The following is an 18,358-nucleotide window of genomic DNA, read 5'->3' on the forward strand; positions in this document are numbered from 1 at the left end:
TCAGAGTCCCCAGCAAAGCCTCGGGGCCTGGCAGACCCCAGCTCCGCAGACGAAGCCTCAGACAACAGCTGGGCCTCTGCACGGCCCCTTCTCTCCCTCTCCGCTGGCCCCAGAGCTTAACACAACACGGCCACCGTGCGCCTCGGGGAGAAGCTGCTTTTCCCTTAATTATACCTTTAACCACGCAGGTGAGACAGGAGAAAGGGCCTTAGAGAAGCGCAGGCTTACGGAGGCGGTTTTCACCAGGCCTAATATGGCGAGGCGCCCACGCAGGGACTGGGGGACACCGCCGCCACCAGCCAACGTGTGACGGCAGGCCACCAACGCACCGTCCTGCCCACGGAGCAGCTGGCTCCGGCGTCTCCGGGGCAGAAGCTGGCTGTGTTCTCTTTTTCCTTACACTTGCACAGAAGAGCGTTTTCCTGGGCACAGGACAAACAACGATGTGGGTATGGCCTTAATTCCTTTGAAGGGAAGTGTCATTTCTCTCCACGCTGTCAAGAAACCTCTGGTTCCTCATTTTATTGGGAGCGCAGCAAAGCACTGTTGGGGAGGGGAGGGGCTCAAGGGCTGGTGGGCTTCCCCACTTCCCTCCGGGGCCCTACCTTGGTCTCACTCGCAGGGAAGCCTAGAATGGGACTCCCTCTCTTGCTCAGAACTATCCAGAGTCCCCCTGGCTCCAAGCAAGATTGCAGGCCTTTCAGGTCTGTTTTCAGAACTTAGACTAAGAGAAAAAAAGAAAACGCTACTGATCTTCCCACGCAGGAACTCCTTCCTCTTCAGGAAGCTTTGACTCTACAACTCGCAGCCCCCACCCTCAGCTCTGACCGCATCTCAGCCCCCACTGCCCTTCAGGGCGGGCTCAGCCAGCTCCTGGAGGGAGGGGCCGTCTTCCCTCACCCCCAGGCGCTCAGAGCCAGCCCTCTGCCTGGCACAGAGTGCTCAATCAGTGTTTGGCAAATCAGAAGGGAAATTCAGAATTAACGTGAGGCCTCAGTGGAAAAGGGCTGTTGGAAGCAGGGCCATGAAAACAATCCATGGGGTGATACAGAAAGATGTGAATGCAACCTAAGGGCTAGAATAGGACATGGGTCAGGACTACAGTTATGGAGTCTGTGTCTGGGCTCAGCACCAGCTAATTCACATTCTGTCTCATTTGCATCCTGATGGCAACCATCGGATGTTGGAGAGGTCCTATGGCCAGGACACAGTGGAGGCCTCAGGTGATAAGGAGGAACCAGGGCTCCTTCCTGCCTCTCCAAGGTCTGCCAAGAGCCGTGTGGTCTGGTAGTCACCACCTCGGGCTCTGGAGTGGGCCTGCCTGGCTCCAGTCCGGCTTCTGCTGCTGAGTAGCCATGTGACCTCAGGCAAGCTACTTACTCTCTCTGTTTCTCAGTTTCCTCACCTGCAAAATGGTGACAATGATAACAGTAGCTACCTTACAGGATTTTTGAAGATTAAATAACATAATACTATACATCAAGGGTCGGCCGGCCCACCACTTGTTCTTGTAAATAAAGTTTTATCAGAACACAGCCACACTCATTCGTTTGCAAATCATCTATGGTTGGTTTTGCACTATCCTGGCAGAGATGAGCAGCTGCACCACAGACCGTATGGCCCATAAAGTCTCAACTATTTATTATCTGGTTCTCTACAGAAAAAGGTTGCTGACCACCCCCTTCCCCTCTAACCCCCCCGCATGAAGAGCTTATAATGGTGGTGGGCAGTAAGTGCTATGAGGGCTATTATTATGAACAAGCATTTGCCCCTGAGCCCCTTCAAGAGCATCCCCCACTCTGAGGATAACCTGACTGCCTGACAACCCAGGCACTGTATTAGGCTCTAGGGGCCAGGGAAGAGCAAGACAGAGTGGTCCAAGCCTGCTCTTGTGAGGCTCACAGCCTAATGGAGGAGACAAAAGAGCAACAAGTAAAGGAGGTAATTATGGACAGTGATAAGTTCTTTAACGAAAACAAACAATATGTTGAGACAGAGAAACAGGGGCAGCCACTTAGACTGGAAGGCCTCACGGAGGAGGCTACACTCGAACAGCTACCAGAAGGATGAGCAGGAGCAAGTGGGAGGAAGTGGCAGGAAGGACACTCCAGGCAGAAGGGACAGCAAGGGTAGCAATCAGTTCCGGAAAAGGATTTGCCATGTTTGAGAAACACAAAGGAGGCCAGAGGTGTCAGGGACAAGAGGCAGCCCAGTAGGAAACAGGGCAGGAGCCAGGCCACAGGGGCCTGGGGGCCCATGGGAAGAGGCTTGGGCTTATTCTAAGAGCAGAACGCACGTTGTAAGGAGCCAATGGCACTGTCTGCTTTGGAATCTAACCCTTCTGGATGCTGACTGGAGAAGGGGCTGTGGCAGGCCAGGGTGCGGGCAGAGCAGCTGGGACACTGTCCCGGTGGAGAGGGTTCAGTAGTTGGGGACAGACGGCCAGGCCTGGACGTGGTGCTGGCGGGGACACGGACCAGGCCGGGGGAATTTAGAATACATTTCACAGTAGAACCAAGAGGACTTAGAGGCTGACTAGGAGGCTTGAAGGTGGGGAGGAATCAAGGAAACCTAATCCCTTTTCCTGGCCTTAGGGTGCTCTGAGGAAAGGGGAGAGACCTGAGATCACCCTTGATGGGTTACAGAACAGACACGCTGAGGATTCAGAAACCTTGGCTTGACCTTTTGGTGACTTTGGACTCCCAAAGGCCAGCATCAGTCTAGCTGTGCTTCCCATAAATGCTCTGCACAGCTACCCTGTGTTAGGTTCATGTCTTCAAGCTGACCACAGACATGTGACATGCTGTCACCTGCCAAATGCCCAGAGCTGGGAGAGTCTGTGGCTGGGACCAGAGTCAGCATTCTGTGGGAGACTAATGGGGCAACACCCTCCTGACCAGTGGCAAGGCCAGCCCTGGCCCAAGCCTGGGGACAAAGCAGACAGGGCCAGAGACAGCCCTTTCATCCAGGCCTGAGCAGAGAAGCTTCTTGAACTAAGCCTCCCCAGGCACACTCCAAATGCCCAGCCTACTTGTGGGCACTCGTCCTAGAGTCCAGCTCACAGAATGTTGTAGGGCCTCATGACAACACTGGGCACTGGGCCCTTGGGACTGACGGGCTTGATCGGGACAAGAGAAGAGGGAGAGCAGGAAGGGAGCCCAGAGAGGGGACCCACGAGAAGCAGAAACAGTGTGAAAGAGTGAGTTTCCCTCATAACCAAGGCAGTCAACAGTGGAAGACTTAAGGGATTGACTAAGTAAGAGTTTCCCAGTTTTTTAAAAACAGTGAAACTCATCAAACCAAATCTCATGCAGAAACATCAGGGAAAAAAAGAGTGTGCAGAGGAACTGGCTGAAGCAAGGCTGGTTGGGTTTCCTCAGATCTACACCCCTGGGCAGCTTTGCTGGGTCACCTCAGGGGGTCCACAGCTTGATTTTCCAAGATGATGATGATGATGATGATGATACTAATATGACACCATGTACACACACTAGTACTCTGCAGTCTGTATTTTTACTTACAACATCATACCCAGTCCTCGCACTAACCTTGTGGCCACATTATCATCGTCATGTTTCCGATGAGGTACCTGAGGCCCTGAGCTGTCAAACAACTTGCCCCCCAATCACACAGCTGGCACATGGTAGGGCAGGGTTGTTTTGTTTTCTTTGGTCTGTGTCATGGCTGGAGGACATGTACACCCCAACCAACACCAAAAGGGTCTTTATGAGGCCTCAAGACCAGCTCAGGAACCAGACCTCTGGGTTCAGCCCCTTCTGCCACTCATTTACCTGTGCCATCTTCTCCTCACCTAGAAAATGGGACAATACTTAGGACCTGCCCCTAAGGCTTGGAGTGGAGCTCAAATGTGTGAATCCATGCGAATGACTAGCACACAGAGCCTGACATATAACTAAGCACTCAATGTCCACTCACGCTGGTCCTCCAGGACCAGCCAGCATTTATTCAGTGCCTGCTGCATGCATAGGCCTGTGTCTCATCTTATTGTGCGAGGGGGTGAAGTGGAACAGGACCCCAGTTACCAGTCAGTTCCCATCCCCAAGGGGTTTCCAGTCCCAGTGGGGCTCATGCCCATGAACAAAGGGCAGCACAGTTTCCAGAGTGGTTAGGTCCTAAGAGTGTTCCCTGGAGCATGATAAAAATCTGGTTTGGGCCCTTTACCCTAAAAAAACACACATCTGTTTTGGGATCCTATTTGTGGTCAGTAGATTTCAGAATCAGGATCTCTCAGTAGCAGCTAGAAGTCTGCTTTCTAACAAGTTCCTGGGCTAGATTCTGTAGCCTGTTACCATGCACCAAACTGGACCACCGTGCCAGCATCTGGGTCACCTTCTCCTCCTCACCGGCCACTCCTTTCCCATCTCTCTGAGCGCCCAGGCTGGTGCCGGACCTCTCTGCTTTTCTATCTGCTCACCTCGGCTCCTGACTTAAATGCCACCTAACGTGGCAATCTCGACCTCGACCCTGAACTCGAGTCATTCCAACCGCCTAGCCCTCTCTATGTTTGTTTACGAGGCATCTCGAGGTAACACATCCAACCCCCGTCCAACCTGCTCCTCCACAGCCCTCCTCTCCTCAGTGAAATGGTGCCACCAAGCACTCTGTTGTTTGGACCCAGAACTCTGGAGTCCTCCTTGGCTGACTCTCCATCGCACAACACCAAGTCCTATGGGCCTGTCCAAGCGTCCTAGCACTCTTCACCACCTCCAGCAGAACCGCCCTGGTCGAAACACGGTCATCTCCCCACTGGCTACAGCATTAGTCTCCTGCCTCTGCCTCCGCCCCTCTAGTCTATTCATAACCCATCACCCAGGGTCACCCTATCAAACACAGTGATCCTTTCAGACATGTCACTCCTCTGCCCCTATGGCCCCTCTCATTCAGGGCACATGCCAGTGTCCTTAGAGTCGCATGTGATCTGGCCTCTGGCTTCTCTGTCCTCAGTCCCTAGCCTTTCCCCCTTCACACGCTCTGGCCACACCAGCCTAGCTCTTTCCTCACGAGGAGAAGAGCCTTCCACTTGCCGTACCCCCATCTGGAATGCTCTCCTCCCCGACACCTGGATGGCTTGTCCCCTCACTTCAGGTATCTGCTCGAACGTTACCGCCCAGCGAGGCCTTTGCTGACCCACATGGAAACCCAACATCCCTGGTAGCCCTGTCGCCTGCTGCATTTTTCTCCAAAGCACTTAATACCTTCTAGCTTCTTGCATGTTTCCTTGGTCACTGCTTGTCTTCCCCGAGCCAGGACACAAGCTCCATGAGGGCAGGGGTGTTTCTTCTGTTTACTCAGGTACCACACTTAGACCAGCGCACCTGAGGGGTGCTCAGTAAGTACTTATAGAGACTGAACGGCCTCCTGATGGTGTCTGCAGAAAGCAGGGCAGCCTCTCTCCCCCTGAGCGTGCCTCCCAGTGCCCAAACTTTTCATCTCAACTCTTTGCAAAGTCCTGAAATCCCACCAGTTACAGTAGAGAGAGCAAAGCTGGTAATGATGCTGACTTGGGGAGGGCAGTCAATGGCAGGAGGGGATGGGCTGGCCTCTGGGGCTGGAAGAGTAGGTCTTGACTGGTGTCGTTACTCCTGTGACCTAGCTTCTGGTGAGACACCACAGTGGGGAGCCAGGTACCAGGGAAGGAGGGGGAAATGCTGAGAAGGACTCAGAGGTAGGCAGGCCAACAATTCAATTCCATAAACATGTATGGGGTCCTTACCTTGGAGAGATCTCAAATCACATTTGCTGGCCCTTTTCTGGAGACTTCATTACGTCAATGGGTAAGAAAGGGCAGGGCCAGGTTGTCCTGTCTGCTTACTCCCTTGTTTTTAATCTCTATTTCAAACGTTTCTGGTCTCCACAAGCCTTGACCACTCCCTCCAGTCTTACCAGCAAACTTCATTTCCTACTGCACAGAAAAAAACAGTAGTCTTCAGACCAGAACTACCTCCACTTCCTGCCACCAGACCTCCGTGCCTACCTGCACAGGGCCCCTGCTCCTCCCTTCCCCTCCCAGGGCCCCGGCAGAGGTTGCCTCTGACTCAGGCCAGAATGTCCTCCTCAGGGGTCTTTTGATGTCAATTATCACCCACCCCAGCCTGCTTCATTGTCAAGCTCTCCCTTTCAGCTGGCTCCTTCCACCAGCACTCAAACAATCCGAATCTCTATTAAAATTAAAGCAACACAAAAAAATTCTCACTCCTGTTTCTCGAGCATTCCTCCCTCTCACAGCCAAACTTCTTATCATCACCCTCACACAATGGGGTGACTATCTCCACTGGCCCCTCTTCAATCCAATTTTCAGCCCACTCCGGCCTGGCTTACACCCACCAAGCCACCCAGGCTGCTTTCACCAAGGTCCCAATGACTTCTGGGTCACTAACACCAATGTTTAATTCTCAGTCTTCACCTCCCCTGGCCTCTGTGCAACATCTGACATTGTTGACTGCCCCTACCCAGAAAACACACACTTTAAAATACCCCCTCCCTTTAGCTCCCTGGAACCACACTGTCTTGGTGTGAAAGGCCACACATGAACTAACAGCTCCCAGTTGTCTCCCTCCTCTGCATCTAGACCCACACATGCTCCTGCCCACCTAGTGTCTCCTTCTGACTCCAAAGCCAACACATCCCAAATTGAACCGATCTGCCCTCTCCTAAGCCGCTGGAACCCCAGAGCTCGCTACTGAAGACCCACTCTTTACCTTGCTGTTGTCACTAGCCCATGGGCATCATTCCCAGCGAGGCCTTCTCTCTCCTCCCCCACATCCAATCAGTCACTGAGCTCCCCTGGATGTACCTCATGGACACACCCCACCTACTTCTCCACCCCCCCCACCCAACCCCCGACTCAGGCCACCATTCCCTCTCACCTTGGCCACGGCAACAGCCTTCTGTGACTGGTCCCCCTCCTCCACTTGTTCCTCCACACAGCAGCCTGATTCAGCTTTTGAAAATGTCAAGCTGCTGTCACTCACCCAGCCTCCCATAGCTCCGTTCCACATCCCTAACCTGCCCACATCTCCAGCGTCACCGGTGCTCTCTCTCCCTCCCACCCCTAACCCTCCAGCCTCTCTGGTCTTTCTGCAGTTTCTCGGGTTCTCGTAGGAGTGCAGAGACTTCCCTCCTCACAGCCTTCACCCTAAGGCTGGCCTCCGTCTCTGCTGCAAACTTCCTCTCCTCTGTCTCCCCACTTCTTACTAAGCTAAACTCCTCCAAGCCCAGCTGAAGCACCACATATTCAGCTCAGCCCCATGTGCCCTCGGCCAGCTTAGGACCCCCTTCCTCATCATATGCCCTTTGTCGCCCAGGACTTCTCCTTCGTAGCACTTACAATTACAATTCATTTTTTACATACTGATCGGTTCACCAATTGTCTGCACCAGCAAATAGAAGGGGATGTGTCTCTCTTTTTCCAGGTGCTGGCCCAGAGCAAGCACCCGAATATCTCAGTGAATGTATAACTGCCCACAGTGTGCTAGATACTGCGGCTAGGAGCTGTACGTGGGTTGTTCCACGCACTCTGCACAGCAACCCAGTGGGGAGTGGGCACTAATGTTATTGTTCCTGGTCACACTTTACGGATCGGGTCCTGAAGCTCAGGGGAATTATATAATGTGTTTGAGGTAACAGAGCTGGTGAGTGCTGGGTAAGGATTCAATCTCAGGCGTGTGTCGCATCAACGCCACTACACTGCATGTCCCCTCTGCACTCTCCATGGCGCTCACTCGCTCACCTCAGACTCAGTGGGTGCTCAACCAAGAGTGGACATTATGTCATCTCGCTTGGTCCTTATGGTCATCCTTGAGGTCTACAAACAATAATTACAATTCCTCTTTTCTAAATGAGGGAGGAGAATGGAATTTAAAAGGTTCAAAGTGTCACCTAGCAGTAGGTAACCCTGCTGAGCTAGAACCCATGTCTTCTGGCTCTTTCTCTGGGTGATTTTCTCTACAGCACAACCACAGTTAGGCTCTGACAGGCGGATTAGGCAGGGAAGCTGTGCAGTAAGAGTTAACAGAGCAGGCTTGAGAGATGTCTGCTTACAAGGATGGCCCCTGGCTGTGTCTGAGAAGGTGGATTTGGGGCAGGTTCCCCTAACCGATAGGGGGGCTCACTGTATCTAAACTGATTGCAAACAATGTGGTTTACGCTGAGCACCTGTTTTTCTTCTGGAAGTCTGGAATTTGGGTATAGGATGGGTAGAGGGTACCCACGTGATCAGTCCTCAGTAAAAACCCTGGTCACTGAGTCTCCTGCCCTGGTGGGTTTAGCTCAGTGGTTAGAGCATTGGCCCCCAGACTGAAGGGCTGTAGGTTTGATTCCCAGTCAAGGGCACCTACCTTGGTTGCAGGTTTGATACCCAGCCCAGGTTGGGGCACATGCCAGAGGCAACCAATTGATGTGTCTCTCTCACATTGATGTTTCTCTAGCTCTCTCTAAAAATCAATGGGAAAAAATATTCTCATGTAAGGATTAAAAACAAAACAAAACAAAAAAACCCTGGGCACTGAGCCTCGAATGAGCTTTCCCAGTTGACATCGTCACACATGTTGTCACAGTCCAGTGCTGGAGGAGGTCAACATGTCCTGTGTGACTTCACTGGGGAGATTCTTGGAAGTTTCTGCCTGGTTTCCTTTAGACTTTGCCTCATGTGCCGATGTGGCTTTGAATCCTTTCACTGTAATAAATCATCGCTGTATGACTATATGCTGAATCCTGGAAGTCCTCCGGGGAAATCATCAAACCTGGGCATGGTCTTGGAGTCCCAACACAGAGGCTGTCTTAAGAAGAGATGAATTTTGAAGGTTTTTTTAAATTTGTAGATTAACACAGGAGGCATTCTAGGCAGAAGAAATGACGTGGAGAAAGTTCAGAGCAGACAGATCAGGTGGAGAGGCCCCACAGCTCTTCAACATGACCTAAGAGAGTGGGTGCTGGGAAGGCCAAGCATTACAGTTATGACATGGAAGAGATGGGAGCTGGAGAGGTCATGCTTGTGAGAAAGATCCAGTGTCAGGAATGTGAACCACCTGAAGTCACACACAGGGAACTGTCAGTGCCAAGGAAGGGCTGAAAGAATTTAGTGCCTGGCTGCCCACAGCTAATATGTAGCATTGCACACTTCTCCGAAAGGTCCGGAGAGTGCTACTGAGAGGTTGAAGTGACATCCCAAATAAACCACCTCAACATAAGGAAACCAATCTGCTCCAAAATAATCTACTTTCCATTTATTAAGGGCAATTACTGACTCCTTCCTTTATCCCTTTGAACTGCCTTTGCCCACAGTCCAGTGTCCCTCCTGTCCCTCCTGCCCCCCTCCCCAGGCCTCAGGAAGGCTTCCTGGAATAAGCCCACACACTTGTTTAATCACTTCTTCATTTTGCAGCTACTCAGCACATAAGCCTTCATTTCATATTTAGTTATTTTCCCTCTAACCTGGGAAAGCCTGGTAAGTTTTCCTAGGTGGCAGCCACCCCACCCACCTGCCTGCGCCCTCCAGCATCAAGGGCCTGGTTAATGCTAACGGAAGGCTTGGAGCACAGCCTGCTGTTCCCAGAGTCCCCCCTCTGTGAGGGGGACGGAAAGGGCCCTGGCTGGCAGCCTCGCATCAAATCAGCCTCGCTCCATATCCTGCTCTGACTTCATAGCTGGATCCTGCTAAAGCAACTAACTGGTCTGCTCCTGGTGATCAAGCCAGTGCCTGTATTTTGCATCCCAAGTGCATTTTATTTCTTCCACTGGGTCCCTGCCCAGTGCTTTTCTCCCTCCTAGGGTACACCTGCTCAGCCCACAGGCCCTTGGAAAGGCTCGAATCCTGCCCCTGAAACCTGCCCTCTGAGTCTGGGCGTCCCCGTCTGAGGCTGCCTGCCCTCCTCTCTGTCCTCTGCCTGCTGAGGGCTTGTCCCACCAAGTCCTGCCCCACCTCAGCTCACCTACCCTGGCCCCTCTGGTCTGCCTGCTCTACCCTGGCAGGGGCAGTTGTTTTGTTTATCTGTTTTTAATTTAAATTTGAATGCTTTTAGACTAGACACACATTTTCTACCTCTCTAGAGGCCCCACAATTCTCTACTGCTATCAAACACAAGAAGAATCCCAGCTTGACTGTATGCCCTTCAGACACTAGGCTCTGGGTATGTGCCTGTATATATATATATATATATATATATATATATATATATATATATATATATATATATATATATATATCTCCTCATTTAATCCTTCCAGCAACCCCAAGTGGGTGGCATTACTATCTCTGCTTACCAGTAGGAACACAGAAGCTCACCAAAGTTGGGCAACTTGCTCAGACCATACAGCTACAACCAGCAAGTCACAAATCCAGAATCGAACCCAGGCCTGCCAGGTTCCGAAGTCTACACTATTTCCAGAATGCTATTAGTGAAGGCAGCAGGTCTTGATTAGGCTATGCATTGAGGAGGCCCCTCTGCAGCAGTGGGAGAGAATTAAAAGGGCAGGAAGGAGAGCGAATGCCCAATTAAGGTGGCACAGGGAAGAGGGCGGTGGGGGGGGAGGCACGTGAACTCAGGCAGCAGCCCTGGGTGGGGACAGACACTAGCTCAGGACCGGCTGGGGGGAGACAGGACGGGGGTGACCGAGGGCAGCACTGACCTCTGTACGGGTTAGGGAGAACACAGAGGAGAGGTGGCTTGGGGCAAGCACCTAAGGGGCTCCTGACCTTCACGGGGAAGATTTTGTGTATCACACATCACAGCGGCCAGGAAGGGAGACTTGCTCGGCCTGTCCTTCAGCGTGGCGGTTAACCTTGGGAGCGGAGGGAGCTTGAGAGAGGGGAGCAGAGGGAACAGTGAGCCAGCTGAGGACCGGGCCCCACATGGGCACTTGCAGGGCTAGGAAGAGAAGCTCCAGGTCAAGTAAGGGAATGTCAGTGGGGACGGTGTGGCACCCTCCAGGGAGCTGGGCAGCAGCTGCACAGCAGGCTGGCGACAGAGGATCACCAGGCCCTGGAGCCTTCAAAGGGAGGTCGGAGCAGCGCAGCAGGTGCAGGCACCCGGTGAGGAGGGGAGCACAGGCCCGCGTGCCCGCGAGAGGACAGGGGGCCTTACAGAGGACAGGGGGCCTCACTGCTTAACAGAGACAAGCATGTGGCGGGGGAGGGAGTCAGTCTTAAGAGAGTAACGAAGGGAACCGTCTTGTGTCTTGCGTCGGGAGCGCTGAATCAGAAGTGTAGGTGGAGAAGGTGCTCTGTTGGTGGGTGGTGTGAACAGGAGAGAAAAAAAGCTGTGGGGGACACTCAGGGGTGCTGTGAATCGGTGAGAGTAGAAGCTGACGGAGCGCATGACAAAAAGTGAGGCCTGGGGAGCTGCAGAAAGTAAGATGGGTTCCCTCCCCTCCTCCCCCAGGAGGGACACCGTCTGGCTGTCATTCAACACCTGGCCCAAAAGGGGGGTGGGGGAGGTAGAAGAGAATAAAGGGGGGATAAGTGGTGATGGAAAGAGACTTGACTTGGGGTGGTGAACACACAAAACAATGCACAGATGATGTGTTATAGAATTGTACGCCAGAAACCTATATAATTTATTAACCAATGTCACCCCAATAAGTTCAATAAATTTTTTTAAAAAAGCACTGGGCCCACAGACCCTGCATGCACATTGGGGTGTACCTGCTCTTGCTACAGCGCCATCTAAACACCACCACCTGCCTCCAGACACAATATGCAGAGTGTGCTCATCACTATCACTGGGCCAGGTCTGGCTCTGAAGGTGGACTTGGAAATTTTCTGTCAGGAGTGATCAGTATTTTCACTTCTATTTTCTCCCTGGTCCTTCAGCCCACTTCCTCACAAGACAGGGCTTGCAGGGGACTGTATGAGTCCAATGCTGTCTGACCTTCCAAATAAATCTGTCCTCTTGGCAAAGCAACAATTCACTGGGGCCCACCAGCCCTGGGGATGGCTTCTGCTCAGTGGCATGTTCCCCTCCACCCCCAACACACACACAAAGACCCACCTATTACACTCTGCTGGGTGAGAGCTCCTGCCCCAGAAAAACCACAGAAAAAGTCGCCACCTGGGCAGGAAAAGCTCCTCAGAGACTGGGCCAGCCTCTGCTCCCCCTTCTCACGGTCTATCAGCTCTTAAAGAACCAGTCAGTGACAAAGGTGTGAGACAGCCTTTGACAAATGCCGTTCTGGTTCCCTCGCCCTCCTGCCCAGAATCCCGTCTTCCTTCAGCCAAAGTACTACGAGAAAAGCACGAGAATTAGAATCAGCAGACTTGGGCTGGGGTCCTGGCCGGTCTCTACACGCTATGACATCTTTCAAGCCGCTTCTGAGCTCCAGCTGCAACCAGGTAAAGTGAAAGAAACAGTGTGTGCATCTCCTTCCTCTCAGGAAGGCAGTGAGAAGTTCAGCTAAGAGGCTATTTGGAAATTGTACATTGCTATTCTGATCTATGGGATCTAAGCCAGTCCTGCTGGCAGCTCAGCCTCTCTCTGCAGAGCCCCACCCAGCACATGCTCCCAGCCATCAGTCCCTGGCAGCTCAGAACCCATGGGAGACACATTTGAAATGAATTCAATGCAAACATTTGTTTGGGCCTACTCTGTGCCAGATTTCAGAGAACAAACAGGAACAGACTCAGAACTTGCCCCTGTGCACCCAGCTGGTAGAGCTAACAGAGCGGCTGGCTGTTCATGCCGTGGCTGGGGCATCTACTGAAGAATTGGCTCCATGTTGAGGGAACAGACCACACAGGCATTACAAGAGTCTGGGCTCCCTTTCTGACCCCTGAGAAACCTTAACTCTCTGAGCAGCCAGGAGCAGAGGAACCAGACACCTTGCAGAGCCGGGCTGGCTCAGCAGTGGAGCCTAAAAGCCTATTACACTCTGTGCTGCACCGTCACCATCTGGAAGATGTGGAGAAGAGTCCTGCTTTGGCCTGACTCACAAGGCCACACAGAGAACAAAATGAGAGCAAAATGACAAGAGCAATGAGAAAATGCTTTAAAAAGGAAAACGCTTTACAGGCAAAGAATTAGCATCTTTTCTTCAGGGTCCTCCTGGGCACAGCTGAGATAATCACGGAAGGCCTGTCTAAATGCAGATGAGCCCTTCCCACGGCTAGCCTTGCAGAGCTGACTCAGAGGTTCCGTTCCAGCTCCTTCACTCTGCAAATCACTGCCAGGGCAGTACTCAAGCCGCTACGGTTAGTGCTTCGAGGACCCTGGACGGGGCCCCATCTCCTTTCCCTATTCCTCCCACTGCCCTGTCACCCACAGCCAGGGCATTCAGGTGAGGCTTGTTGACAGACTGAAACACTGACTGTCCTATCCCCAGGGCCCTGACCTCCGCCCAGAGGAACTGAGAAAGTCACCTCCTGCATGGCCTCCCCTGCAGCAGGACTTTCAGAGGCTGGCTCAGACAGAAGACTTTTTCCTGCCTATGTCCCAGACCCAGGAAGGACGACTATAGGATCCAAGACCCAAACCCTTCCAAAGAGTTGAAAACAATGACTAAAAACAAAAAACCAACCAAACAAAGCAACCTTCAGGGAAGCTAGACATTTTCTGCTCCCAGCTCACAGTTAGCTTTCCTGCAGCAATTTCTGTCTCTTGCATTCAAGTTAGAATTGGGGGTGGGAGTGTTCAGACGGTGTGGTTTTCACCCAAACCGTCTATTGTGCTAACAGCCCTGCCTTCGGCTGTGTGTGTAAGGCAGAGCTGGCAGCTGCACTCTGGGTCTGAGAAGTCCTAGCCAGCCTTTCCCTGCTTAAAACTATTTCTCACACACCCAGAACTGTTCTATTCCCGGGAGTACTTCAACCCATTTCTTCCCGTGTTATGTCTTCCACAGCTCTTTTAAAGTGCAAATATCTCTGAAGGAAGGAACCACATCCCACCGGCCCTAGCGCAGTTCCCACACAGCACCTGTGCCCAAGAAGTAAATGGGGTACTAGATGCCTGTCCTCACAGGGCAGGGGTCAGAGCCCAGGGCTGGGGAGCCTGGGGTGAGCAGAGGGGCAGCCTGGGCAGGGAGGCAGCCTCATTTCACCAGCCTCAGGCCGGCTAGAGCGGGCCTGCGAACCATAGCGAGGTAACTGGGTTCTGATGAAAGTAAATCTGAAATAGCCAAATATGGAAACTCTGCAGGAGGAGGCAGAGCCAGCTGAGAAAGTGGGCAGCGGGGTTAGCAGTCAAGAGCGCGGCCCCAGAATTCACTGAGCATTCTCAGAATTGCCAAAACCCTGCGGAGCGGTAACAAGGGGGAGGCAGTGCGGTGGGGGGAATCCACAAGGCGCGATTCTCTGCGGGTCCCCCGGGAGCTCATTTCACCTCTGAGTCTTGGTTTCCTCTAAGAGCCCTCTGAGCTCACCGTGTGTGTGTGTGTACGTGCGCTCGTGTACTGTGTGCGTGCGTGTGTGTGCGCGCGGGCGTGTACATGTGTGCGCACGTGTACTGTGTGCGTGCGTGTGTGTGAGCGCGGGCGTGTACATGTGTGTGCGCGCATATGTGTATGTGCGCACGGGTGTGTACATGTGTGCGCACGTGTACTGTGTGTGTGCGTGTGTGTACATGTGTGCGCGCGTGTGTGCCGTGTCTAAATGAACACGCTCAACCGAACAGTTCCAAGAGATTTCCATTCATTCCGATATTAAAGTTTCGTTCTGGAGCGCTCCGGTCGGAGAGCCTTGCAAAAGTGAAGGGGGTGCCTAAGGGCCTAGGTAAGGATCCGGGGAGTTGAGGGCGGGTGTGCGGGGCACGCCTGAAGGTCCTCCCCCGCCTGTGCACCCCAACTTGAACCTGGCCCCTCCAGGGAACAGCCGCGCCCCGGAGCAGCTGCCTAGCCCGGGACCCCCCGTCTGCGTCCTGGCCACACCCCTGCCCTGCTCAGCAGGCCCGCTCCGGGCCGGGAGCCGCGCAGCCCCCCACCCCGCACCCGCCCGCCTCCCCTGACCCGGGCCCCGCCCGGCCGCCGCCCTGCGCGCTCGGCCCGCGCCCTCGGGGTGCGCTTCGGGGACTCACCCGGGGCTCGGGGAGGCTGCGGCGGGGCTCGAGCTGCAGCCGCACTTTCGGTTTCAAAGGACGAGCCGAAAGCGCTCCCGAGTCCCTCACTCCAGCCCCACAGCCCAGGGGCGTCCAGCCCGGGCGCGGACCCGCGGGACTCACGTGTGGCCGGGCGCGCGGGGCTCCGCCGGCGCCGTCCGCGGGCGCTGGGCTGCTCCGGGCGGCGGGCGGGCGGGGACCAGGCTCTGGGCCCCGAGCCGGCGCGGAGCCCCGCCCGCCGAGGAGGAGGGGACCCGGGCCCGCGACCCGGGGGCGGGGCAGGGGCGGGGCGGGGCCCGGGGGAGCGGTTCCGACCCGAGCTCAGCGCCCCCGACCCGCGGACGCGCCGGAAGGTGCGGGGCGGGAGGGCGAGCTGTGCGGGCAGGTAGAGCTTTAACCCAGCCTCGCTAGAATCATTTACATCTACAAGTAAAAAGCACCTCTGATTTCTCTCAAGTGGGTTTGAACCTACACATCTTACCCTTCTACCGGGGATAACGGGCTCGGCCAATGCAATCGCATTTTGACCCGTTAGCCAAGGCCTGAGGTCAAATCGCCCATCCCCACCTTCCTTCAGGGTGGTGAACACAGCACTGCCCACAGTCCTGCAAACACTACCCCTTCACAGTCAGTACTGTTTCCCAGCCCTCCCCCTTGCTGCTGGCCTGGCCAACCCTCAAGGGTTGTAGAGCTTGCGGTGTCCCAAGGGCTTCCCAAACATCTCTTTCGATCCTCAAAACAACCTTGTGATGTAGACCTGGCCAACCCATTTTACAGATGAGCTCTCCGAGGCTCAGAGAAGTGACTTGAGGTGATGTGCTGAAAGCTAGATGGTCAGCAAGCGCTAGAGCCACATGTTGAACGCAGGTCTCCCCACGGCCAGATATGGGGCTCTTTCTTACTACTTTTCTCCCTGAGCCTATGTTCTGAATGATGTTACTATATAAATCTCCCCTGTGAAAATGGATGGAACATAAAGGGCATGGACTTTGGATAGAAGTAGACCAAGATTTCAATTCTAAGCTTGTCAGGCTTCAGTTTGGCAGCCGTGGGAAAGTTCTGTAACTGCCCTGAGCTTCAGGCACTCATCGGTAAAAGGGGAAATAATGATATCGCCCACCCAGATGTGCACAGGGGCCAGGTAGGAAACATATCGCAGGGAGGTGGAGGTTGTCATCATGGGGAAGGGGGGTGGGCATTGGTGCATTTAGGAACACGTATGGGGCCTCAGGGAGCAGCCTGTCTTTACCTGGCGTGTTATTGATCAACGAGAGCCAGAACTTCAGATTCGAACCTTTTGGTTGGTGAGCCGCATTAACCACTCCGTGCGGACTTGGGGCCTGCTGGCATCGCTCTGGGACTCTAGAAGCGTCTCACTGTCTTGTTGTGAGAATCAAGTGAGACGATGACATTCCTGTACTCCTGACACAGAGCAGGTGTTCGATGAACCTTAGTACCTCTCTGTTTCCCACACAGTATGCCTTCTCTTACGGTTCTCTACTTCCTCCCGCCTTCTCCTCGCCCACCCCCGCCCAGCACACTAGAAGTCAATGTTTTGTAAAGGTGTACTTCCTCTTCCTGGCTAGAAACAGGAACATCTAGTGTGCTTATGCAGGTGTGCTCAGGGCCCTCGGTGCTGGCACGGACTGTGGGTTCGCTTGTCTCCCCCCCCCTTCCCCATCAACTGAATAAAGTAGTCAGTTTGTTTCAAGAATAATATCCAAGCTTTAAGTGCGGTGGAATCGGATGGTGGGGTCGATAGTGAATCACAGTGGTGGCAAGGACAGGCCACATGACTCCAGGGCTAGGAGTCTGAGTAGAAAGGTAGAGGAATTTTACATGGCTGTCGGTTGGAAGTCAAGAACATTTTCCCAGGTCCCCTTGTAAATCGCAGAATCCTAGGCAGGGTGTCTGGAAGAACAGAGAAGACGAACCCCCGGGGCCTAGGCCAATCTGATGGAGGAGGCATGATCCCTTTCCTCAAGGATCTTGAAGACAGATGGGAAGAAGGGGGCCTTTAATACATATAATACAAACATTAAATACTTGCTGTTATAGCCATGGTTTGTCGTCTTATAACACACCAGGTAATGTGCTCAGTGCTCTATGGTATGAACCCGTTTAATCATCAGCTCTATCATATAGATGAGAAAACTCATCTCTGGAACCATTTGCCCAAAATTGCCAAATTCTCAGTTTGGGACAGGTGGGATTTGGACCTGACTTCAGAAAGACATAGCTTTCAGCTCTTTGGCTGGATAGAGTGAAAGGGGTAGGAGACTGCAGCCCTGGCTGGCAGAGAAGAGACGGTGCTGATGGAGAGAGAAGGGTGCCACCTACTGGAATAGCGGACGGGTACATTATCTTTCTAAGACTGCCCTTCCATGACAACACTCATCAACGCAGTGGGTGAGTTAAAGCACGGTAAAAGGTCCTGTCTTCCATCATTTAGAGATCAATGAGATTAGACAAGGAGGAAAAATCCTCTCCTCAGGCCTTAGATTGCACCTCTAACTTCCATTGCAAGTTACAGTGGAAAGTCTTTGCACGTAATGGAAAATGTGATAGAGCAGAAGCCACTGTCAGGCAAAAAGCAAAACCTCAGGGTCCTGAGCACACAGAATGCTCACTTGCTCACCAAGTAGGTCCTGCGTTGAACAATAAAAGAATTAATGTCTGTGTGTTTAATTTCTTGACCCAGTGGTGAAGGTCAAGAAATAACCTTTATCCTAGCTCTGCCTGTCAGGGTGCTGATCACACCACAAGAAGAAAGGCAGGGAGTGCTGGAGTGCCAGTGGGGGTAGCTTCTCCCAGGACTGATGCAATTTAAAAGTAAAAAGACTCCTTTTCAAAGGCTCTTTTTCCAAGGATATATCTATGAACGTGCCACAGTTTATTTATCCACTCACCTACTGAAGGACATCTTGGTTGCTCCCACATTTTGGCAGGTATACATAAAGCTGCTGGAAAATTCGTGTGTCTATGTGCACCCAGCAGCTGCTCTTTTAGCTTAGGCTCTCAAGAAAGACCATGTTTTTGTGTGTGTTTTTGTCCTATTTATTTCACTCTGTTCTTATCTATTCTGCTGTAGGCTCAGCACACATTTGAAAAATATCAGACGGATGCTGTAGCTGAGGCTATATATTCTGTATTTGTTCCAGGGGGACTCCCTGCACAGTACAGGCACTCCCCCCCCTCCCGTTCTCTGTTTGTGGTTTGCTTGTCTGATTGTCAGCCTTTTTGTTGGACAAATGAGGTTTTTATTGAAGTAAGATTTGGTTGGCACAATTTGGTTTTGCTGGACTGGGAATAGGTTA

At 53.0% G+C, this 18,358-nt stretch overlaps 1 protein-coding gene across 2 annotated transcripts in view; it reads right to left on the bottom strand.

Annotated features, from left to right (window-relative positions):
* TRAF5 (TNF receptor associated factor 5) overlaps positions 1-15,204 on the bottom strand; it is a 41,750-nt gene extending 26,546 nt beyond the window's left edge. Inside the window, exon 1 of one of the 2 annotated variants that reach the window (XM_087827623.1) lies at positions 15,165-15,204. The gene's annotated coding sequence lies outside the window, so the exon portion shown is untranslated. Of the gene's footprint in view, positions 1-15,020; positions 15,129-15,164 lie in introns of those variants that run through there. The other variant, XM_087827622.1, reaches the window with a different exon arrangement.
* Between the last annotated feature and the right edge of the window lie 3,154 nt (positions 15,205-18,358).

Source organism: Miniopterus natalensis, chromosome 19 (assembly GCF_054644295.1).
Source record: "Miniopterus natalensis isolate mMinNat1 chromosome 19, mMinNat1.hap1, whole genome shotgun sequence".
NCBI classification, from domain to species: domain Eukaryota; kingdom Metazoa; phylum Chordata; class Mammalia; order Chiroptera; family Miniopteridae; genus Miniopterus; species Miniopterus natalensis.